The 25,232-nt window shown below is 39.1% G+C and overlaps 1 long non-coding RNA gene and 1 pseudogene across 1 annotated transcript; one reads left to right on the top strand and one right to left on the bottom strand.

The window, feature by feature from the left end:
* Positions 1–12,932: 12,932 nt before the first annotated feature.
* LOC130748757 (uncharacterized) lies at positions 12,933–14,155 on the bottom strand. Its single transcript, XR_009022769.1, has 2 exons — positions 13,594–14,155; positions 12,933–13,492 (listed from the first exon to the last, which is right to left on the bottom strand). It is a non-coding gene; the product is annotated as an uncharacterized LOC130748757 (long non-coding RNA).
* Positions 14,156–18,982: 4,827 nt separating this feature from the next.
* On the top strand, positions 18,983–25,016 carry LOC130749796 (uncharacterized; annotated as a pseudogene).
* Positions 25,017–25,232: the final 216 nt, after the last annotated feature.

Raw genomic sequence — 25,232 nt, 5'->3', positions numbered from 1 at the left:
AAGAATAAGAAGCCCAAGGCAGAAAGTAAGGCGGCAGCTTCTCATCTAACAACGCATATTGCTCCCATAACTTCTGCAAGACATGCATGACTTCTCTGATATTTCCTTAGACGCAAGTGTCAAGGCTGCTGAAGACAGGAAGGCAGAATGGGATAGAGAAATGGAAGCTAAGAGAGCTGCTGAAGAAAGAAAAGCTTTTGAAGCTCTGAAGAAAGCTGCTCAGGAAGCTAAGAGAAAAGAAGAAGAGAAAGCAGAAGCTACAAGGGCAGAGGCTGAACACCTAGAAGCATTGAAAGCAGAAGCTGCTAAACTAAAGGCTAAAGCTGCCGAGTTAGAAGCAGCAGCTGGAACCTCTGAGACTGAATTGGTTGGAAGTTCTGCTCCAAGACCTTCTGAGCTGGAAGCTACCTTGGCAAACATTCAGGCATAGCAACAAGAACTCAGTCAGCACATGACTGAACAGAACAAGGTCAACACAGAACTCAAGAACATGCTTGCTTAGATTCTTGCCAAGCTTTCTGGACCTCAACCTTAGTCCTTTAGGATTTATGATTTCTTTATGTTTCTGTTGCTTTTAAAACTTTATTGTTTGTTTCTGCAGTTTCTCTTTGCACTTCATTTCATATATATATGAAGTTTTTGTTCTCTTATGATTTTTTATTCCCTTTTCTGAACCTAACGTTTTATGTTCATATTACCTTAATTAGGGGGAGTACTAGTCTACTTCTTGTGTTTTTCACAAAGTTTTACCCACTTCAAATCTTTTTGATTGTGACAAAAAGGGGGAGTGCTAGTAATATTTTGATAAGTTTTAAAAAATTTAATTTGGAGAATTAAGTGATCAATTGTGTAACATTCATAGACTTTCTCTGAAGCATTTCACGACTTACATATTGCTCTGATACACTAGTTATGCTCTGATATACTTGTGTCAATTATTGCTCTGATCACATATTTCATACATATTGCTATGATCACATATTTCATATATGTTTCTCTAATCACATATTTTATATATAGATTGCTCTGATCACAAATTTTACATATAGCTCAGAATCTAGACTCTTTTAACGTTTTCATTGCGTCTTAGATTCAGGGGAGCTTAGCTCAAAATCAAGTTCAAGTCTTAGATTCATAAGTAGCTGAACAAGCTATACATATCAGGATAAGATATTTCGAAACCTTAAACTCTGATTTGTTTTAGTTTTTGTTCATCGAAATACATAGTTTTGTCATCATCAAAAAGGGGGAGATTGTAAGACCAAGATTTGGTTCTGTTGTACATCTCTAGGTTTTGATAATAACAAGTATTTATTTGTGATGAACAATTTTGGTACTCTAACGATTGTCTTTAAAGTGTTTGACAAACAGGTTCTGATTCTGATTTGAAGATGAATTCATCATAAGTCAAAGACCAAACTTTGACCATTAATCCGCTTATGCACTCACTATGTTTTGATGAACGGTAGACTATTCCTTCAGAAGTTCTGAAGACGAAGCTCTAATAACGGGTTCTGAAGATCAAGTGCTGAAGACTCTGAAGACTAGAAGTTCTGAGTGAAAGGTCAAAGACTCTGAAGACTTGAAGATTCTGAAGACCCAAAGAAAGCTGGTTCTGAAGACCAGAAGTTCTGAGTGAACGGTCCAGATACTGAAGACTTGGAGTTCTGAAGATCCAAGCAACCTCGTGACTCTGATCAGAAGCTTCACTAGTTCCAATGAGAAGCGCCTCTGAAGATCATAAGTCAAAAACAAAAGGCAAGGGTCACTATCAAAAGTACAAGCGCAGTGTACTATTCTGACCGCCTACCTAACGAGGATCAGCCACAACAGGTTCTGGAAATTCCAGAATTTCCCTCCAACGGATAGAATCCTTCAATGGAAACATCACGTAAAGCTTTGAGTATATAAAGGCTAAAGAAAGGAAGAAATAGCTAAGAAACTATTGTTCAAAATACACTCAAGCGAATCCTTAGCAAACTATTTCTTCATTGTTCTAAATCTGTTTACACTTGCTTATTTAGAAGCACTGCATTGTAAACCCAAACTGTTTTCAAACATGTTTGTAATTCCTTAAGGGACCAGATTCGGTCAGAAGCCTTGAGAAGACTAATACTTGTGTGTCTTATTGGTTGCTAGTTCATAGGTGTGTTAGTCACTTATCAAGTTGTGCTAGTGCAGATTGTAACAACATTTGATTAGTGGATTACCTTCATTCTAAGAAGGAAGAAATCACCTTAACGGGTGGACAGGAGGTAGCTTGACGTTTTTCAGTGAATTAGGATAAAATTATTGTGTCATCTATCTTTTATCCCTTGCACCTTCTATCCTAAGAAACCTAAAGATTTTCTTGAAATCTTAAAGGGAAGCACTTTATTTGCAAAACCCTATTCAACCCCACCCCCCCCCCCCTTTCTAGTGTTTTCATACCTTCACATTTTAACGTTTTTTCCTTAGGTCTCAAAATGCCTATACACGGCCCTGACAACGTCGGTTGTGTTTTGCTTATCCGGTCCCTTTGTTATTTCTAGTTTTATTATTTTATGTTTCTATTTCTATTTCTTAATGCTTGGGTCTCAGCTTTATAACGTTGGTTGAATGTTTTTTTGTTGAGTCTTTTGATTTGCACGGCTTAATTGGTCTCTGTCTCATTTGTCGCGATGCTTGGTATGATGCCATTCGGTTGAACCTTTCGCTGCTTTCCATTTCAAATGAAGACTTTTCCTAATAATGTAGACGTTAGGGGTTGTTTGCCTTTATGGTTTTTAGAAGGTTTTAGAATTTTTTGCTGTAGTGGCTTAGTTTTTGTGAATTTATTTTGGGAATAGTTATTGTACGCAGGGGCATATCCAAGATTTCTTTGTTTGGGGGCCGAAATACAAACCCCCATTTCTTGTGCTACTACAGTTGAAGCCTCTTTTAGCATACAATTTCATTTTCATTTAATATCCTACATACATCATCAATCTAAGCTCATGGGAGGTTTCTCCAAGTAATTGCACATATCATGACTTAGCTAACTTAAAGAACAGGTAACAGTTAGCATGTTCAACACAACAAATAGCATATTCTTCACTTAATTAAAAGCAGGAAACACTTAGCATATTTCAACTTTCCTTCACAATCACAAACCCAAAACTTTCCCAAAAAGAACCTAAGAATCATGCATCAATTCTAAGGTTCAAAATATCATTTTAAAACTCAAGGTTTTCTCCTCTCTTTCCAGAAACAATATCTGCACTCAAAATGTCATATTTTGTTAAAACGATCATAGATTGTACAACAACTTTGACAAATTTTTAAATACATCAAATACAATTAGAAAAACTTAATTATTTTTATCATTGTATCTCTTAAAGTATGCTTTTTTTTTTTGAAAATGAAAGAAATATTATTACTAAGAAAGATGAAACCCGATGCCAAGACAAGCATTAGGCAAAGTACATAGGCCAAAAGTTTGAGCAATCAAAACCCACCACCAACCCGCAAAGTGGCATCAACGTCATCCCAAGCAAGAGCCTCATTAAAACCTTACTGGGTAAACCCAGTGGAAAAAACCCCAGTAAGGAAAAAGAGTACCACAAGTTTGGTATAGCCACCCTGCTAAAAAAACAACAATCTATGCTCAAATGAATTACAGGTCCAAAACTGCTACAAGGCCTTTTAAATTCGTGTAAAACAGTAAATTGACAGCAAAACAGCATCAGCATCAGCAACAGCAACAGCAAAACAGCAAAACAGCAACAGCACTTTCAGCAACAGCAAATAGTAAAACAACAACAACAACAGCAAGACAGCAACAGCAAAACTGCATCAGCAAAACAGCAACCTTGTTTAGCCAAAGAAACAAGAAAAATCCAGTGCAAAGCACCCTGTAGGCGTGTGTCTAATGGCCTGAGAACCACCAAACCGGTTCCACACAGAAGCAACCTTGTTTAGCCAAAGCATCCGCCTCCGCGTTCCCCTCCCTCATAATATGGTTCACCCCCTTACAATCCACAAACAACATCAAATAGTCAATCATATTGAACTCATTGGTTAGCTTCCATGGCCTCCTATTTACCCCAATTATCCAACCAACTGCTAGAGTCGAATCACTCTCAATCTCAATATTAGATGCCAAAAATTGCTGACAAAATAGAAGAGCATATAGAATAGCCTGGACCTCCGCTTCATCCGCTCTCTGAACCTCCACTTTTCTGGAAAATTTTCCTAACACATCCCCCGCACTATTCCTCAAGATTCCACCAATACCTCCACAACCGGATTGAAAGGAGTCATCAACATTAAATTTTAAAAGCATACCATGAGGAGGCTTCTAAGGCACAACAGAACGTACACACCGCTTCCCATGAATCCCAATTTTTGTAAAGCAAGTAGAAAATTGTTCTACTCCGTAAGGACATTCCTTCCACCAAGCCTTCACCCATGTATATAGCATAAAAACATGGGACTCCCAAGCTTCTTTTGGCACAAAAGATTGATTATTAAAAATCACATTATTACGGGCTAACCACACTACACAACACATCGCATACAGAATCAATTCCCACAAAACACTTGAGGTGGACCTACGCAATGACCCTCATTCAGCCAAGCACACCGGAATTGATTCCGGCACCACCCACGAAACACCTTCCCTGAATAGCACCGCTGCCCTTAAATGCCAAACCTTAGGACAATGGAAAAAAATATATGCCACTGTCTCTGGTGCTGAACAACAGAACACGCATACCACCCCACCTTCCAAGGCCACACCTCGTCGATGCAAATTCTCCTTTGTAGCAACTCTATTCTTCTGAACCTGCCATAAAAACAAAGCAATTTTGGAAGGTAAAATAGGTCTTAAAAAATTTGGGACTGACCACCCCTCCTTCGTAAACCACCATGCCTCCACAACTGAACAAAGGGACTTAACAGAAAACATCCCTATATTATCATGCTTCCAGACCATGCAGTCAACATCTGCTTTGACCCCCTGTTTTGGCACCAACTGCTGTAGAATAAGCATTAATTCATCATACTGGTGTCGTTCCCAACCCAGCAAATCCCTCACAAAAGCTAGATTCCATACCCACCGAAGCCCATGCACCACACCACATTCCATGATCATAGCCTTCTTGTGTGAAGCTAGTGTAAACAGGCGAGGGAAGATGAGCCTAAAAGGACCCTGCCCTGCCCAATGATCTATCCAAAATAACACCCCAGCCCCCTCCCAACTTGACAAGCTAACCCATCCCTAAACACACTCCCAACCAACCCACTCTCACGCCATACTGCACACACATCAGCCAGGGGCCTAGACAATTTTTTTAGATAATATGTCCAAATTAAAAGATATTAACTCCCTTGGCAACCCATATTTTCCGCAAAGCACCTCCCTCCACAAGGAATTCTTCTCCCTCCCAAAAAGCCATACCCATTTCAGCAACATTCCTTTATTTTTCCACTCAAGAAAACTCACCCCTAAGCCACCATACCGAGACCCTTTACATAAATCCTCCCAAGCCACCCACATAATTTTTTTCTCTCCCAACGAGCCCCCCCCACAAGAAGCGTCGCATGATCCTCTCCATTCTCAAGATAATTCCCTTAGGAGCTCGATAAAGGGTCATATAATACAGAGGGATAGCATTCAAAACAGTCTGTTACCACTGACAAAACCTGAATGCTATTCTCCCTCCATAAGCACATAAGACCACCCGTCGTCCCAACAGACTGGACCTCCACATGACGCATCTGAAATCCACTCGCCCATTTTTCAACTGTACGTTGTCGTTGCTGATTTAATTTTGTTTCCTGGAGTAATAGAAGTTCCGGTTTCAGTTGCTGAATAGCCTTTTTAACCACCTCCCTCTTCGTTGTTCCACCTAGCCCACGAACATTCCTAGTGAGCCAAGGCCCTGACATGTCAATTAAGGTGTGGATGGTTTTCACGGATTTGAGCTTCCAACCCCCGTAGCATCAAAACTTATGAACCCCGTGGTTTAAGGCCTAACTATTGTCCCAGCAACCAAGCTCTCTGCCTGCGTGTTGTCATACCATCTTCTCCTGTCAATAGCTGGGAGAACCCTTCTGGTATAGGTAAGGGTTTGTTCTTACTCCCTTTTGGACGCCCCTTCTTGGAGGAGTTTGTATTTGGAGAATTGAAAGGCGTCGGCGTAACCAGTTCTGATTGCACAAGAGGCGAAGGAAATTGTGGTGTCTCAGCTTCAGGAGATTAACATTCTGGGGGGATTATGGGACTAGGATTCGTTAGCCTCACAATTTGATGGGGAGAGGTGTGAAAAAAAATTCCACGTTGAGCATTCTGGTGTTCACGTTTTGCGTTCTATTGTTCCTGCGAGCCAGAAGTTAGCGAACTTGGAAAAGATGTCGCGAAACTCAATAAGCTATTATTTCTGAGAAGCCAAGTTGCCAAACACGTCCCAGGCAATTGTTGCTGGAGAATATTGTGTGGGTCTCAATAAGTGGATAATAAAGGCCAAGCATATCTCTGATTCAAATCTTTTGGATTTAATGGATAACCTGAAAGAGCAAATTTGTTATTCTCATCAATATTCAGATTTTGAAAATAATTGTAGCAGATTTCTTTTGCATTTATCATGATTCCTTATGAATTTGAATTTTTCCACCAGCCCTCAAGCTCCTTTAAAGTGTAACCAGAATCAAGCAAAACATGTAACTGTTCCTTCATCTCCTTCCTGGATTTAATGGCTGCCATAATACTGTTTGGATTCGAAATCATGGTCCACGCTCCTGCAACTGCCATCTCCGGCCGCCCCTCCATATCGAAAACCGCCGCCGGCAAACCTCCCTGTGCGTCCAAGCCACCACTAGAAAAATTCACATCGGCATCATCATCAGACCTATGCACATCCTCCTCTACCATGGCGTTCAACCCCTCCAATTTATCATCCCTGTATACTTCATCTTCTTCATCAGATTTGACGTCAACAACAGATTCATAATCCTTCTCAAAATAATGAATTGGGGCATGTGTTTCATCAACATCTCTATCATTATTGTTCACCGACTCATTAAAAGATTGATCATCTTTCTCCGAATTATATATCTTCACCGGCGTAGACGGTATGCGTTCAACCTTACCATGATCATAAACAGAATCATCTTTCTCCACAAGAATTATGCAAGAGGTACCTTCCACATTAACTGCCATTGTGAAGCAGTGAAGGAGTGGATGATGCATCTATACCAAAATTCGAGCGAAATCAGCCCGATGTCGCAATTTAGTTGTTGTATCCATATTAACAAAACTCCTCAATCTATTCCCGACTGCAGTAAAGAACGGCTCTGTCCATAGCTCCATCGGGACTTGCCACAGGCGGATCCAAACCAAGTGTGCTAACCCATAGGTAAGCAAAATGCACGGTCTTAGCTCTGTTAATTTATGTTCCAGAAAAAACCTACATTCCGCTAGAGTTGACTCCATCTCTTCCTTATCCACAAACTCTAACAAGACCTCATTTGCACTAAGCGGGATGAAGCGAAAGTTGTACATACTAATATGGGCTAATTCATCTTGAATAACATTTACTGGCTTTGATTCGAGCGTGCATGCCCGAGCACACCGTTGGTACCATAAACTATCCAAATCAGAGGCTGATAGACAAAGCTGACAAGCCACTGTACTGCGTGCATTATCCCGTGGTTGAGTTGAAGCAAGTGTCTCTACCGGCACATCAATTTTGACATTTGGTTGATTGCTTTGCTGGATTTTAGGACGCCAAACTTTGCCTCGCTCTTGTTGTTGTTGGCGTCCCTGAGCTATTCCTTTCTCCTTGTTGAAAGATTGCTTCGTTGTTGCTTTTTTCACCACGAGGTAATTACCCACCAAACAATAACCGCTGAACATTTGAATCGCCGCCATTTCCTCTTCCTCATGTTGATAGCGGACAAAACCATACCGGAATCGCCGCTGAAATTTTTTCCGAAACTGGATGAAAACATCTCTCACCCTTCCAGCCTTCCCAAAAAAACTCCTCAATTTCAACAAGGTGATTCAATCACTCAAGCCATCTACATAAACTGAGTGCAATTCCCCCTGCTTCTTAAATTCTTTGCAATCCCGTGACGAAAGCTGATGTTTCTGTTGTATGCGGCCCTGGACTCGAGAGCTCACTGGCTCTTTCTGCTGAATTTGTTGAAATTTCCCAGCCCCTGGCCGCGAGAAAGTCTGAGAAGAACGATGCTCCTTCTGATGACGAGGGCTGAATCTGCCATTTCCTGGCCGCGCGGATTGCTGGTAATAATGGTTCCCCGACCACTGACGATGATGCTGCCCTGAGTTCCGTTGGGGATCCCCATATCCAAATCGGTGATAAAAACCTTGGCCGTTTCTCACCGTCGCCCGCCGCCACCGTGGCTGGTGCCACCGCCGCTCCCACCCAGTGTTTCTCTCTCTACTCTCTCCCATTTCTCAAATTCCTGAATTACTTGAGGTAGAAAGTTTTAGAAGGACACAAATGAAAACTCCAACAATTTCTCATATCTTTTAACCAAAGTTCAATCGAATTGAAAACCCTTTCATTCAAGGAAAAGAGGAAGTAAGCTAATTTTCTACCATGAAAATCAAGCAGTATTGGATCACTGCCCAAAGCCCTGCCAATCACACCCCAAGCCTACCAACACAAAGCTTTTTGGGCGATTTTTACCTTAAGAACAAGATGAAGATGCCAGAAGAAGAATGATGGAGGTTAAATGGTGGTGGTTAGGGTTCTCCTTCTTTTCTCTCTTTAACCTTCTTTCAAGAGCTCAATAATTCAAAAAGCTCACTCCTCTTCCTTCTATCCTAAAGCTCACGACCTCTAAATGTGCAAACTTCCTAGAATTTGAACACTTGTGGAATTAATTAAAAACCACACACTACAACTGTTCCAGAAATGCAGACAGAAAAACTAAGGGAGACTTAAAAATACAAACTGTATTAAACTAGCAATCCAATAATCATAAAGTTTTTAGAGATTGAAGCCCTTTAAGTTAGGTCTCAAACAAAAGAAGTTTTACCCAAGGTGGAGTTATAAACAGGGAGTTATACACAAAACAGTACTGATTGTCAGAGCTTGCTTGGGCAGAAAATTTTCCCAACTTCCATCTACAATTGCGACTATTCCAGGAACCCAAAACACCTTTCTATTCACACGACGTGTAGTTTTATAAGTTAACCTTCATTTGAAACCATTTTTACTAATGTTGGGTCACCATGGCAAGAGTTATACTAACGAAATCCCAAGTTACTCATCAAAACACTTTGTTCAACAAACTTCAAAACTGTGTAGCCTCTTGTGATTTCGTTAGTATAACCCAAAAAATTTTAAGAATTTTACTACATGTGAAAAAAAAGTTCCCTAAACCTCCGTATATTTTCCACTCCAAATTCTAAGTACATAATTCAAGAAAAATCCAGGAACAGCAGCAGGTCAGGCTGGCTAGCAGCCAGACCGTCGCTCGCCAAAAAGTCCATATCTCAAGCTACTTAACTCAGAATGACCTAAAACCGACAGGAAAATTTCGACAACTAAAAGAGCTACATTATAGCTCAGGCCAAACCAACCCATAATTTATTTTATGCCTCGTCCAAAGCCCAACAAGTCTCGGCCAAGCCAAGAACAACACCAAGATAATGATTTTCTTCAAAACAAAGTTGTACACATCAAAGATAAATCAAAATTTATGGTGAAACCAAAGCCAGAATCTTCAAAAAAATCTTTCCAAAATCAATTCTTAGAAAAGCTATTTCTAAATCCTCAAATTTTCCAAGAACAACTAGATGGTTAGATTGAGAATAAACCTAACAACAACTTTAACAAAAGCACTCATGGCAAAAGCTCATTTCAAAATCGCTTTTCAAAATTAAGACTTGTGATTTTCGAAAACTGATTTTATACAACTCAAATCAAAGGTCATATAAGCAACAAATGTGAAGCACAACTTTGGGTATTTCCACATTTGCATTCATTTTCGTCACAACTTCAAGAATCTAACTATACAAACAAGCATTTGAAGCATAAAAGTATACTCCTAAGCCTACCAACACAAAGCTTGGGGCCAATACTATCATTTTCTCCCAAAAGCTCCCAAAAGCAAGTTGAAGAAAATGATATAAATGGTAGTGAAAAAGAGGATGAGAAGACCCAAGAGCTTCACAAGCTTGTTCTTCACCTCTAGCTCCAAGAAAATCACTCACAAAACAACCAAGATCCAAGAAGAATTTCAATCTTTTCTCATCTACCTCTCTAGCTCTCTCTCTCTCACGGCCAAACACACAAAATGGGTAAGGGAATAGTGTTTTTTTGGCTTTAAATGGAAGAGAAGGAAAGAAAGATGAGCGGGTGCGGGTGTTTTTGTCCACTAATTTAAGCTAAGTACTCCTCCATAAAAGGTCGATATTTGTTCCGGATTCATTTAAGTGAGAAAATATTTTGGAAGCAGCTTGCTCTAAAATCTTACGGAGAACTGATTAAGGAAATATTCTTCGGATGAGAAAACTTCATTCGCGTAAAAGATTCATAACGGTAAAAGGATCAAGAAACTCCAGAAAGGGCCTTGAACACTCTTATTTGTGGCCCGAGAATTCACTAAAGTCTCTGCGGAGGTTAAATAATTCTCCTCCAGGGTTCCCGGAAGAAAACCCTATCGATATTACAGTGGAAAGTTCCGGAATTACACACACATGCACAAAAAATACCCTGACGGGTCTTATTCCCGCTCTGATTTAGAATTGGGGCTTAATTAGTGTTCTAGTCGTGGGGAATCACTTTTCAAATACTCAGAATCGCAATCGGGTATGAATATGACTCAGACTAGCATTCTAAATGGCTATAATTTCATAAATATATATATAGTATTTTATATCATTTCTCTTGTCAGTTTTATCATACACTTCTCACGGCCTCCCCAGGCTAGCACATAACCCTGAGCGTAAGTCAGATTTTAAATAATAATATTAATACTGAAATTTGGGCCTTACAGTACCATTGAGAACCAGAAATTGGGTTCACCATCACCTGAGGAAATAAAGTCTAGTCAAACACAACAGAGTGAGATTAATCTCTCAATGAGTGCCCCCCTGAGATTGATCTCTCTCAGGATTTAGATCCCATCATGTGTATTGAAGTTGATCAAAGTATTCCCCTTTCCCCTCGCTTCACAATCATCACATAAACAACTTGACAATCACCATAACCAACACAGACAAACCCGTTACTATGACACAACATTTCATCAATTGAATATGTTGCATAAAAGTCTCATTGTTCTTCAGCAAAAGTCCCTTCATGATCTTCATCTCTTTAATCAAACACTTATTCTTCTTCAACATAAGTTCCTTCATCAGCACCTTTGAACTTAGGTGTTGTATTCTTTATCACCGCCTTCTTACGCGGGCACCTAAACTTGTTCCATTTTTGAAGAGCATAAGGGTAGGTGCAAAGATGATAAAACTTGTCCCCACCCATCTCCTTGCCAAATTTAGCTCTTTTAATGTGAAAGAATAATTTTGAAAAATGATATATGGAAATTTTGTTTTTCCCATATATTCAACTTATACGCTTTTTTTGAAAGTTTCTATCTGCTGCAAATATTAATGGCAGCCGCTAAGCTGTATGTCTACAAAAAGCTTATGTCTGACCATCATTCTCGAGCAATTTCACATGGAACCATTAATTGAGAAATTAACAGTTGTACTTTTGGCCTTATTTTTACACAAATGTATTAAAACTAGATAGTTACCCGTGCGTTGCACGGTAACGCACGGATACTATTTTTCACGAAATAAAAAATGTATATGATATTATTTAAATAGACACAAAAAATAATTAATTTTATTATATAAAAATGCAATTAATATTAATAAGAAATTTGTTTATAACTTTCAATTACACACCTGCTCCACCGAAAACCAAAATTCAGAAAAGAAATAAGAACAAGTAACAGACTTAATGCATGAAAAATACAATGAAAACTAAAATAAACAAAAAATACATAGAAGAGAATGGTGCAACAGAGGAACTGGAACCTTGGTTATCGAATACCAGGAATCCCTTGTAAGCAAAGGCAGAAAAATTTAGAGAAAAAGAACTGCAAAGCGAAAAAAAGTTTGGGGTGATGAGGGAAATTCATACTATATAAGTATATATATCACAAGGCAGAATGAGAATATTAATGAATACATAACATCTAATATGACACAAAGTACAAGCCCAGCAGCTCCAATAACTCTAACTGGCTCAACAAATAACAAAGCTGCAAGTAAAGCCACTATTGAAGGCTGTGTGAATGAATTATAACCGACAATATATCGATGGAACATAGTCAAAGTAAGCAACATTGCTTACAATCAGAATTGTACTTAGAATTTGAATCAAAACAAAGTTCACTCAAAGAAAATTTCTCTTATTATTCTACACATTGAACTGGAACATGATTATTGAGACAACCAGCGACATGCAAAATTCTTCCAGTGACGAAGTAATCTCAAATCAAAGACTAAATTTAGTATTTAGCACATGTTTTTTTTTTTGGTAAGCCAAAGAATTGTATTAAGGGAGCACAAGGGGTGCCCCAACCCTTAATACATGAGAGAAGAGAGGGATATAATAGAAATAAAATTCAAAGCTATTAGATAGTTCAAATAAAGACACACTAATGAACTAAGGAAGCCATGTCCCCATCACCTATGTTTCATATAGTTTACAAAATAATCCCCTGCATTGTGGTTAAATGGTACTAACGCATAGCAATTTAATAGCTGGAACCATACATAGAGAATCAAAATTGTTTACTTCCTGCAATACTTTCCCCATTCTATTTCTCCAATATAATGTTAGCAACCTTGCACACCTTCACCCCTCAACCAGTATTAGAAAAAATAGAAGCCCAGAATACTGAATGCAATCCCCAATCTGCTATGGTTATCAGAAATTGTGACATTTATATATTGGAAGTCCAAAATCAAAATTACATTATAGATTTTACCTTATGGAACATGGTAACAGTCACAGCAAACTTCAATGCATGTTTATATATGTACAAGACAGGAATACAACCGCAATATATTTCCAACAGTTACTTTTATTCATCATAGGCCACTTGACAACACATACTACTGCACAAAGCACAAAGATCATTGCAGCCTTGATAGGTTGAGAAATCTGAAGAGCAAGGGTACTGCCCCATAAAAACACACATACTTTCAAAAAGAGTGATAACAGTAGCCTGAAACAAATCTGATTTTTCAGTTTCCAGACCAGGGACATCCAGTGCAGCATAGGAGCTCAATCAAGGAGGAATTCAGAGGTTGTCCAAACAACTCCTTGGATTTGAAATCCAATCACACAAGGACGCACTGAAATTCTTGCACTTAGCTTTCATCCAATTCCAGAACTTTGGTCAGTCATAACACAAACTCTAAAATACCTTTGGTTAGTACTTTGGTCGAGTACTTGGAGTGCAACGTCTCCATATCCCAATCCTAAAAATAACCACAACAATGCAAAAACCAAAATTATAAGGAGAAGTAGGAGGGGGGAAAATACAAATCAACGATAACCATGAAATAGAAGCACCACCTACCTGTCCAGCATTAAGAAGCCTTCTGTCATGAACCACCTAGTAGAAAAATTCCCCTCCAATCAATAATAAATCCCACGCACATGGTATGTAAAAGTGGAAACCATGCAGCACATTCAATCCCAAGGTACAAGCCAAAGTTGAACCAGAAACAGTGCAGCATATCATTCAGCATGTATTGATTTAACACCATACCAGAGATGGCACTAACATGAGTTCCACAGACAGACAATACACGCCTACAAAGAAGAGATGCAGACCAAATGATTCATCTTCCATTCAAAGAGGGAGTTACAAAATTTCCCAAAAATAAGGGTAGTTGTCATCTAAAAAACTAAACAATAGTCAGAACTGCATGATGCTGCTAGTGATGAGCTTGGCCTCAGAAAACACAGAATCACACCCTTATATAGCAAAATTTTCAAGCCATATTCAATCACAACACATTTTATGTCACTTTATACCATAAAAAGTTTCCGGAAAAGTAAACTCTGCCATAAAATGATCCATTTACTTTACACTGCACAATTGAAGATAAAAAGTAAAAACCTGAAAAAAGTGCATGAAAAAAGAATAAAACTCAAACAATCATGAAAAAGTTGATCAAAAAGCTGATTCAAAACTAATTAATTACTCCCTTATGGTGCACCTCATCACATTGAATAAAAACCCTTATGTGAATAGTAGCCAAAATGCTATCCCTTTATAGTAGTTATAGATTAGATATTATGATTTTCCAATCAATAGTTTTGAGGTAACTTTTACGCTAGTTTTTTCACTTTAGATCTGTCAAGGGACCTATATTATTAATTTCCAAGCATAATAATTTGCTCTATAATTTGAGTGATTTAAAAGTTACCTATATTATTAATTTGCAAGCATAATAATTTTCTTTAGGCTAAAATGAATTTTTGGCCCCTGATGTTTCAAGTTTGTGCAAATTCTGCCCCTACTCTATTTTTGTCGACGTTTCTACGCCTCATATTTTCAAATAGTGCACCGTCTACCCCTCCGTCAGTCAGGCTTTCTCAGGAGATGTTCCTAAGTGGATTAGAGAGATGAAGAGGAGTATATGAAGTTGATGATGATCAAGGAAATGATATAAATTAAAGGGTTAAAAACTATAATCGTCCCTGAACTTTGAGCGAGATTTGAAAACCGTCCCTCGCCGGAAAATTATCTGAAAACCATCCTTAGACTATTGAAAACTAAATTGACCCGTCCCTCCGGCCACCATCCCTCCGGCGAGGCCCTTATGTGGCATGCCACGTCATTTAATGAGCCTATGTGTAATTTTTTTTATTATTTAAAATTAAAAAAATCCTAATTTTTTTATTTAACCCAATTACCCTAAATTAAGCCCCATAAATCCCCAAATTAACCCTAAACTCCCTTTGATTCCCTAAATCTCTAATTAACTAAAACAAAAATCAACAATCAAACCCACCACCCCCAACCTCACCAACCCAGAAACCCATACGTCAATATCAGAGAGGGCCCAAATTCGAGTGTGGCAGTGGTTATCAGGCAGAGGAAAATGTTTCAATTGTTCAACTTAAGAATGGATGCAACAACCGATCCTCTGCATCAAGGCAGCGGGATAATTGATTTTTGCTTGGACAAGGAGGGCATCGAAATTACTGGTTTTCACATGTAGTGTTTCTGGAAGAGGGCAATAGGTTTCGAAGCTATGTCTTCTACCTGCAGCTTTGTTGGTGGGAACTGGGCTTCGATTTCTTATGAAGGGACCCATTGTTTGTTGGGTTATTGGGTAGTCTTACACTGCTCCTTATTGTGAGACCCTGCTGTTGTTTTTCTCTCCCCTGTTTTTCTTGTTTTGCTGGTTTCTGTTTTTTCCTTGTCCTCGCATTGAGGCATGTACTCTTGTATTTTTCTATGGCACATCTTGTGGCACCGACCACCCTTACTCCCACCACCCTCACCCCCATCGAACAACCCCCACCACCCAGAAACTCAAACCCAACCCCAAAGATCTGTCAAGAAAACCAGAAAAAAAAAGATGAGAAGAAGAAACTAACACAGCAACAACAACATGCAAATGGAAAATCAAAGTTTAATCGTTTAGATCTGGCCGTTTGGGAAGGGATTTAGGGTTCGATTTGTTTGGGAAGGGATTTAATGTTTGATTCAGGAAGATAAAATGGGATTTAGGGTTTTCTTATGGAAGGGAATGAAAAGGAGGTGAGGAGAGCAGCAAGAAGAAGAAGAAGAAGAAGAAGAAGAAGAAGAAGAAGAAGAAGAAGAAGAAGAAGAAGAAGAAGAAGTGGTGTGGTGGTACGGTGGTGGCTGGGAAAAAGAGAGATTAGGATGGTGGTGAGGAAGAAGGAAGAGAGAGAGAGAGAGAGAGAGAGAGCCGAGGAAGAAGATGAAGAAATCATAAAAAAAAAAGATTTAATTTTTAATTGCTAGTTTTAATTTCGAAATTTTATTTTTTTAAATGAATAGGAAATGAGTAGTTTTAAATAGGAATTTTTTAATTAGATTAATTGCTAATTAGGATTTTTATTTTATTTTAAATAATAATAAAAATTACACATAGGATCATTAATTGACGTGCACAGCCACGTAAGCAACTGGCCGGAGCTATGGTGGCCGGAGGGACGGGTCCAATTTGTTTTTAAAAGTCTGAGGATGGTTTTCAGATAATTTTCCGGCGAGGGACGGTTTTTAAATCTCGCTCAAAGTTCAGGGACGGTTATAGTTTTTAACCCTAAATTAAATTTGTTTGATGTATATATCAATTATGTATGTAACGGAACTGGTTAAATGCATGTTTTGCTACTTACATGTCTTGAGTTTGAATCTCTCATGCCCCTTTTTTCTAATTTCACTTGTAATTTCCACGTTGCAGGTCCAAAAAATATAAAAAAAAAGTCAAATCAGCTCATTCCGTTAGTTTTTTAACGTCTAGACTGACACGGAGGGGTAGACGGTGCACTGTTTGAAAACATGAGGGGTAGAAACATCGACAAAAATAGAGTAGGGGCAGAATTTACACAAACTTGAAACATCAGGGGCCAAAAGTGCTTTTTAGCTTTTTTTTTTTTAAATTTGAGTGATTTAAAAGTTAAAAAGTAATATAAAGTTATATTTTTGGGTAAATCCTCTAATTGGTCCCTGTGGTTGTGTGGCCGTCTGAAATTAGTCCCTCCCGTAAAATCTAAGTCCTCGCGTTTGAAAAAGTGTGGAAATTAGTCCCTCCGGCGAGGACCTGCTACACACACTTTTTCAAACGTGAGGACTTAGATTTTACGGGAGGGACTAATTTTAGACGGCCACACAACCACAGGGACCAATTAAAGGATTAACTCTATATTTTTTGTAGAAATTAAAAATAAAATTTAGATGTTAATAGTAGAATTTTTGTTTGCAACACTCTTGGCTACTAGTAATAAGGTTTTTTTTTTTTTTTCTTATAAGCATAGAATTATATTGATATGAATGACAAGGGGTACTTCAATCCAATACAAAAGAGAGAGAAAAAAAAGTGTACTTAGAAAATACATCTAAAAAACTCACGAGACAAACTCCTAGGAAGCAAGACTTTATAAAAAATGTCTCATTTAAACCTTACTAGGAAAACCCGTTTGGGAAAAACCTAGTGAAGGAAAAAGAGTACATAATTAAGACTAAACACCACCTCCAGGAAGGAAAAGTAAGCAGTACATAAATCCTTAGGGTCCGTTTGGTATGCTGTATAGTATAAGGCCTGATAGTATAAGGCCTGATTGTATGAGGTCTGATAGGATAAAGTCTGATAAAATTTTAATAGTATACAACGTTTGGTCATACATTGTATAATTTGGTGGCGACATTTGTGGTGTGGTAGTGGTGGTATTGGAAGGTGATAATGGTGGCAGTGGTGGTGGATGGTGGTGGTGGCGGCGGTGGTAGTAGTAGTGACAGTAGTGGCGATGGTGGCAATGGTGGAGGGTGGTGGTGAAAGTGGTGGTGGAGGGTGGGGGCGACGATAGTGGTGGTATGAAGATATCAACGATGATGGCAGTGGTGGAGCCTGGTGGTGGTGATGACAATACTGGTGGTGGTGATGGCGGAGGGTGGTGGCGGCGGTGGTAGTCGTAGTAGTGGCGATAACGATGACTAGAGCATGGTGGTGGTGGCGACGACGGTGGTGGTGGTGGTGGTAGTGGTGGAGGCAGTGGTGATGGTGGAGAGTGGTTGTGGTGGCGGCGACAGTGATGGTGGTGGCGGCGGCGTCGGTGGAGGTGGTGGCGACGACAGTGGTGGTGATGGAGGGTGGTTATGGTGGCGGTAGTGGTCGAAGCGGTTGTGCTGGCGGCGACGACGGTGGTGGAGGGTGGTTGTGGTGCGGCGACGGTGGTGGCGGACTGGCGGTAGTGGTGGAAGTGGTTGTGCTGGCGACGGCGACGTTGGTGGAGGCGGTGGTGGTGGAGGGTGGTTGTGGTGGCAGCGACAATGGTGGTGGTGGTGGCGGCGACGGTGGTGGCAGTAGTGACGGTGGTGGTGGTGGTGGTAGTGTTTTAGGCGGTGGTGGTGGAGGGTGATTGTGGTGACGGTTGATTAAATATATTCAAGTTGCTTATACATTGCACTTTTATCATGTCTTATCCATCATTAAATAATCTATCATTTTGATGTATAAGAGGAGATTGATGTATAAGCTTATACAATACAATATGATCACCAAATAATTGATAAGTCCATAATGTATTGTATAAGTTTATACTATCATGCCTTATACGGTGTACCAAACGAGCCCTTAGTCAATGCAATAATCACCACCAATGCATAGTAGACAGATCCCATCAAAGGCTAGTTGCAGCACCTTTCAATCCCCAACTCCACAAGCAACAGCATCTATAACTCCATCACCACCAGTAAAAATAAATTGATCCATGCTCCATCAGAACCAGTAGCTAAGCTCTTAGCTTTACATGACAGCAACCAATCAAAAATGCTTCCCCTTCCATAATTAATATTGACAGCAGTCCCATATTCCTAGTTGCAAGGAAAGGCAAAATTCCATTAGCAAATTCCCAACCTCCACCACAATCCAAAAACAAACAGACCAGAATTATAAGCCTCAAGTATGCAGAAATTACACGCACACACCACCCACCAGCACACCTATAGCCTTTGGTTTTTTCTATTCATCTTTATGATCACAACAAATCACGAAATCCGTTTCTTTAGGTAATGAAATTTGAAAATTTCCACTCCAAGCCCAAAAAAATATAATAACATAGAGATCTGTGAGTTTGATTCAAAGTCAAAGACAGATTAGATATATATTTATGAAAAAACGGGATATCGATGGAATAGAGTGAAGAGAATATATATATATATATTTGCAAGTTGCACATGCACCACATATTCTATTGGAGTTTGGAAGCCACCACCACTCTTCCCTCTTCTCATGGTTCTTGAACACTGCATCATGTGTATGTCTTTTGTTCTGCTTCCTAAGCATAAACAAATGTACCGAACCTGTTAAGGATACTGGTAATAAAAGCTACCTTCTCGAGTGAAATGGACGCAGTGAACCAAAAATACATTGAGAGAGCGGTTTCGCAGAGAGCACTGCAAATGGGTTCCTCGTTTTCTTGTCAAATCTGTGTTGTGGGGTTTCTCTCTGGAGTCTGCCTCACCTCTCTGTTCCTGGCTGCTTTGACTTCGACTTCCACCTCTTTGTTTCGTCCCATTTCATTTTCAACCATGTCACTAGGGAATTCAACTTCTGATGATTACAACAATGACAGAGTCTCATTGCTTTACTCAGCTTGGAGTGCTGCTTTAATGCTGAATAAATCTGCAACTGGGAGAAATGGTGATGAGTACTTGCAGCAGTTGCAGCAGCAGAAACATGGTGGAATATATAGTAATTTGCCTAATGCTCCACATTTGGAAAACTGTGAGGCGAAAACACAGCTGTTTGGAAACCTTGATAAGCGTGAAGGAAATGAGAGGTTCCCTCCATGGACAAGTTGGAAGGGATTTCTACACACATTCCCTGTTGATCTTCGGCTGCAGAATCAGGCTGCATCTGAGGGGGCTTATCCACCGTGGGTACGTTCTTAATTATTTTTCAAGTGCTGGATTCATCATAACTTACTTAGTTAACTCACAAACGTGATTTGTTTACCTTTGTTGGTGCTAATATTTGGTTTATGGTTACCTCAAAGTCACCTTTTCATGGCCAATTCTTGTTTTCGTAGTTAGTAATATGTTTCTTAAATCCTTTTTAACTGTTTTGAAGCAGATTTTATTGCAATAGTTGATTGACCTGAGATAATAGATATAGACAAGTAACTCCTTTAAAAGAATAGAACAATCATATCTGAGAAAGCTTTTGCTGGTATCTTAGTCTAGTCTAAGTTCGTTTATTTGGTCATCCATAAATGAGTCACTGGCACTGCATATGTCTGGTTCTCTAAATTTGCAATCTACATATCCAGTGTTGGACGTGAAGAAGTATGCTGGTAAGTCTCGCATTGACTAAAAATATGACAAAGTATGTCCTTATAAAGAGTAGAGTAAAAATTGTTTGAGTGGCGCAGCGGAACATAAGACTCTTCACATATAATGATTCATGAGGGAGTTGGGAGTTCAGCATCGTACATTGAACACAAAACATAAGTGATTTGGACATCATCCACATTTATTAACCCGAATTCTAAAATTTTCTCCACTAGATACTAGATACTGTCAATCTTCAAACAAATCTTTCCTAACAAGATGTTCTGAGAAACAAGTTTACAAAGAATCTTTCTTCAATAAAAAACCCATGACTCTAACATTACTAATAGAAGCACACCATATGAGGCAGATTTATGAACTTCATTAGGACAAATACAATGTTCATTGTTTAGTTAAAAGATGAGGTGGAATTCATGTTGGAATTACTGGCCAGTTTGTTACTTAACATGGAAGCTTTTGCAGATTGCAGGATCTGATGAAGAAAATTATCCATTGACAAGAAAAGTGCAGCGTGACTTGTGGATCCACCAGCACCCTTTAAACTGTAACCACCCGAATGTGAAGTTCCTTGTTGCTGACTGGGAGAGATTTCATGGATATGGTATTGGAGCTCAGATTGCTTCCATGTGTGGACTTCTTGGAATTGCGATCAACGAAGGAAGAGTCCTTATAACAAACTATTATAACAGGGCTGATCATGATGCTTGTGAAGGAACTTCCAGAGTTCCAGGTCTAGTTGGGACTGTTACTTCTTTCCAGAAACATCCTCAGAATGCCGCCAGCGCGCATTCGAGCTCATGAACAATGAAGAGGCACAGAGCAGGGGGATTGTGACCACAAAAGAAAATTATACATCCAAGCATGTATGGGCTGGACCAACTCCTAGGTAATTATAAGGCTTGGCTTAATTCCACTTTGGGCCCCTGATGTTTCACAAATGTGCGGTCTGCATCCCCCCATGTCTAAAATGTGCGTCAAGCTCCTTCATGTTTCTAAAGCGGTCGATTAAAGCCCTTCCGTCCATCTCCGTTAGTTGACTAACGAAAATGCTGACGTGTCACTTTTTTAATCAATAAAATATTTATTTTTTAAAACAAAATAAATAAATACTAAAAATTTTCAAAAACATAAAATTCAGAAATCCAGGTTCAAGCAGCACTCATGTTCAAATGCAACCCAGTTCAAAACCCTAAATCCAGAACTCGTCAGCTTCTACTCTCACAAACCCCAGATCCAAACCCAAACCCATAAATCACAGAGAATCGAAGAAATAGAAGGGAAGACGTTGGGTTTGGTATCTGAAATCCAAACCATAAATGCACAACCCAGTAGTCAGATCCGTTGCAGAAAGGCCTTGACAACACAAATCGAATGGAGAGTTGATGGTGCGGGCTTGGTCGGCGGCAAAAGGCTCTGAAGGTGTCGTCGTCGACAAAGAAGGCTTTGGTGAGAGCAGAATCTTCTGAAGCGATTCCAGATTCGAATTCATCTCTGCCAGATTCGTCATCGCTTTGCATCATCAGTCCCCTTTCCTTTTCTCTTCAGATATGTGAGCATCTGGGCACTAGGGGTGATGAATTGTTGATGGGTTTGGTGAAGAAAACCCAGATCCATACACAATAACAAGCACCCCAACCCGAAAATCCTCACCCATAACAGAACCAAGAAGGAAAAAGGGAGAGAAAGGGGAGGAAGATTGAAGGGTTCAGATTTTTGAAGCTTTTTCACAGTACATCACACATGAAGAAGAAGAAGAAAGTGATTGAGGTTCGGGAACAGTAGTTGCGGTGGCTGAGGCTGCAACTAATCTTTTAAAAATATTTGGGTTTTTTTAAACAGATATTTAGGGTTGGGGTTCTGGGTTTGGATTGGGTTGTATGAATTTGGGAAAGTTGAAAAGATTATTAGTTTTTTTTTCTTAAATTAAAAATTAATGGGTTTTAAGTTCAGGAGTTGAAGATGATATATAAGAGATGAATTTTATGCTTTTGTAAAATTTTAAAATTTATTTATTTATTTTATTTTTAAAAATAATATTTTATTGATTAAATAAGTGATACATTAGTATTTCCGTTAGTCAACTAACGGAGATGGACGGAAGGGCTTTAATCGACCGCTTTAGAAACATGAAGGAGCTTGAGCGCACATTTTAGATATGGGGGATGCAGACCGCACATTTGTGAAACATCAGGGACCCAAAGTAGAATTAAGCCTAATTATAATCATCCAATCTGATGATCTCAGAGTTAACTGCAATTTATGACTATTGAATGTTTTTTATTCTTCCAATTCCAATGCTTCCTTCTTGCAGAAAGTGGGGTCTTCCATGGAATAATATGCAACCTACAACTGATATAAACGGAACTCTGTTGGCTTCTCATAGAAAAATGGATAGACGGTGGTGGAGAGCACAGGTACTTGTTCTCTGGATTAATGAAATCTTCAGTCTTATTTTCTGTTCCACCAATAAAATTTTGACATGCGTAACTACTCCAATCCTATATTTTTTAATTGATATGCTAACATTTCATTAATGGAACATGGAATTGATATGCTAACATTTCATTAATGGAACATGGAATTGAGACACTATTTTAGGTTCAAAAATCTGTATTTGCAAAAAGGGAACTATGTCCTCGTTTTAGCAACACTTCATGATTTAATCTTGTTGCCATAAATGTTGCTTTTAGGCTGTACGCTACTTAATGAGGTTCCCTACTGAATACACATGCAATTTGATGAATGAGGCTCGCCATGATGCCTTTGGAAAATTAGCTGCCAAAATGGTTCTTGAAAGCCTTGGTGAAAACTGGCCGAAGGTGGGTTTGTCTTAATTCTTAAATATACAATGTTTTTCTCAATGGACAAAAGAGACTACTTTAATTTGCATCTAAATGACCATGAGAAGAATGAACCCAAATCCTTAAATACCCAACCTGACGTTGACCTAAACATAAAATCTGACTTGATGTCGATCTAAATTGTAAACCACACCAAAATCCTAACTCGACGTCAATCTAAATCCTAAATCCAACTCGATGTTGACCTAAATCCTAAATATGACCAGATGGCATCATAAACCATAAATCCGACCCAACATGACTCGCTTGACTCCATGTTGGCCTAAATCCTAAATTCGACTTAATCTGACCCGATAACGACCAAAGCCCAGAATCTAAACCGGCGTGACTCGCCTGAATCAATGCCGAACTAAACCCTAAATCCGACCGGACAATGACGTTATCCCTAAATCCGACCAGACGCCGACCTAAACCCTGAGTCCTCCCCAACGCGACTCGCCTATCTCGATAAGCTAATGCCAATTCTTTCCGCCATGTGTGTGTGTGTTGTCAAGCTCTATATTGGGTTTGCGTTGTTAGTTTGATCTCCACAGATGGCCATTGCCATCTACTGAGTTGAATTCACTTTTCACTTGAGATCAGGGTTGTTGTGCTGGCTTAGTGTAGTTTGTTTCTTTATTTCTATTATTCACCAAAAATAAATAAACTTAAATGTTTAAAAATGACCTTGTAAATAGGAATATATTATATCAAATTAACTAATTAGGACACTTTGTGCTCCTGTGAGGCGGTCAGACAAGCTTTCACCTGTGTTTTTATCATAATATTATTTATTTTTGTTAAATTACTCTCGCGCGCAATTTCATCTCGGGTGTGGTGAAGGTCAAAGATCCCCTCAAGAGTACGGCTTCTAAGTATTGAACTCTTGACCAAACAACGACTTTTTACTACTGTGAACGGGACTCGTTGGGTTTTCATCCTAGTATTAGATAGTACTTTGTAGAATTGAGCAATTTATTTGTAAAACTTATACACTTACATTTACTCCTCTGCCACAGGAAATTAAGGACAAGCCAAGGTCCTCTGAAATTGAAGAATATGTGTGGTCCAATCACAAGCCTTGGGTCCCTACGCCTCTTCTAAGCATGCATGTAAGGATAGGAGACAAAGCACTTGAAATGAAGGTTGTTGAATTTGAAGAATACATGCAGCTTGCTGAACAGATTCGAAAGCACTTCCCAAACCTTAATAACATTTGGTTGTCCACTGAGATGCAGGTACCAAACTTTGATCTTTCTTATTCTTAATCATATATTTTGAGTCATTTTAGATGTTGTTTTAGTTTATTGTACACTCTAATAACATTATGAAGTTTGATTCAGCAAGTCATTGACAAAACGAGAGAATATCCTCAGTGGAACTTTCACTACACAAAGGTAAGACGCCAAGTTAAGAATAATATGTCAATGGCAGTGTATGAAGCCAGCTTGGGTAGAAAGACCAGCACTAACTATCCACTAGTTAATTTCTTGATGGCTGCAGACTCGAACTTTTTTGTTGGAGCATTGGGTTCTACATGGTCTTTTTTTATTGATGGAATGAGAAATACTGGGGGGAAGGTAATGGCGGGCTACTTGAGTGTCAACAAGGATAGATTTTGGTAGAGTAGGCCTTGCAATTATTAGAATATTTGTAACCATGGTAATAATATGATTCTTAATTTGTGTATATATTGTAGCGTGATCTCTTTAAATGATTTAGCAAGCTATTGGAACCATGAGGATATCCAGGGTATCAGGCAGCTGATGACTACCTTTGAGGAGATTAATTTGGTAACCATTGAGCGGGATAAGAACAATGCAGCAGACGCTCTAGCTCGGGAAGTATGTAGAACTGGGACGCCGTTTCAATGGTGGAATAACCCTCCCTCTTTTGTTTATGCATCACTGTATTAAGATGCAATTAGTTAGTTTTCCTCTACTATTAATTTTCCTCTTGTAACCAAAAAATTTAAAGAGTAATCATGAAAGCTAAGAATCCAAGTGTCAACAAGTGCTTGCTTAACTTAAGCCAGATCAAGGCGAGCTATCTAAAATGATGTGTACCAATAAAAAAATAGGGTTAAATAAGTTTTTCGTCCCTAAACTTTGAGCGAGTTTTGATTTTCGTCCATTTTCGGAAAATCTTCTGAAATACACTCTCAGACTTTGGGAAATAGTTGGGATTGGTCCTCGCCGGAAAAAATGAACTCCGGTGACTTGTCAGGTGTACAACGGCGTTGACATGGCACGCCACGTGTTTTATTGAAGGACCAAAACCAAATTCTTTTAACAAATAGGGGACCTAATCAAATTTCTTAAT

The sequence above is a fragment of the Lotus japonicus genome, chromosome 3 (assembly GCF_012489685.1).
Source record: "Lotus japonicus ecotype B-129 chromosome 3, LjGifu_v1.2".
Classification (NCBI taxonomy): domain Eukaryota; kingdom Viridiplantae; phylum Streptophyta; class Magnoliopsida; order Fabales; family Fabaceae; genus Lotus; species Lotus japonicus.
Note: the sequence above shows the minus strand (reverse complement) of the source record. Positions and strands in the feature narration are given on the sequence as shown.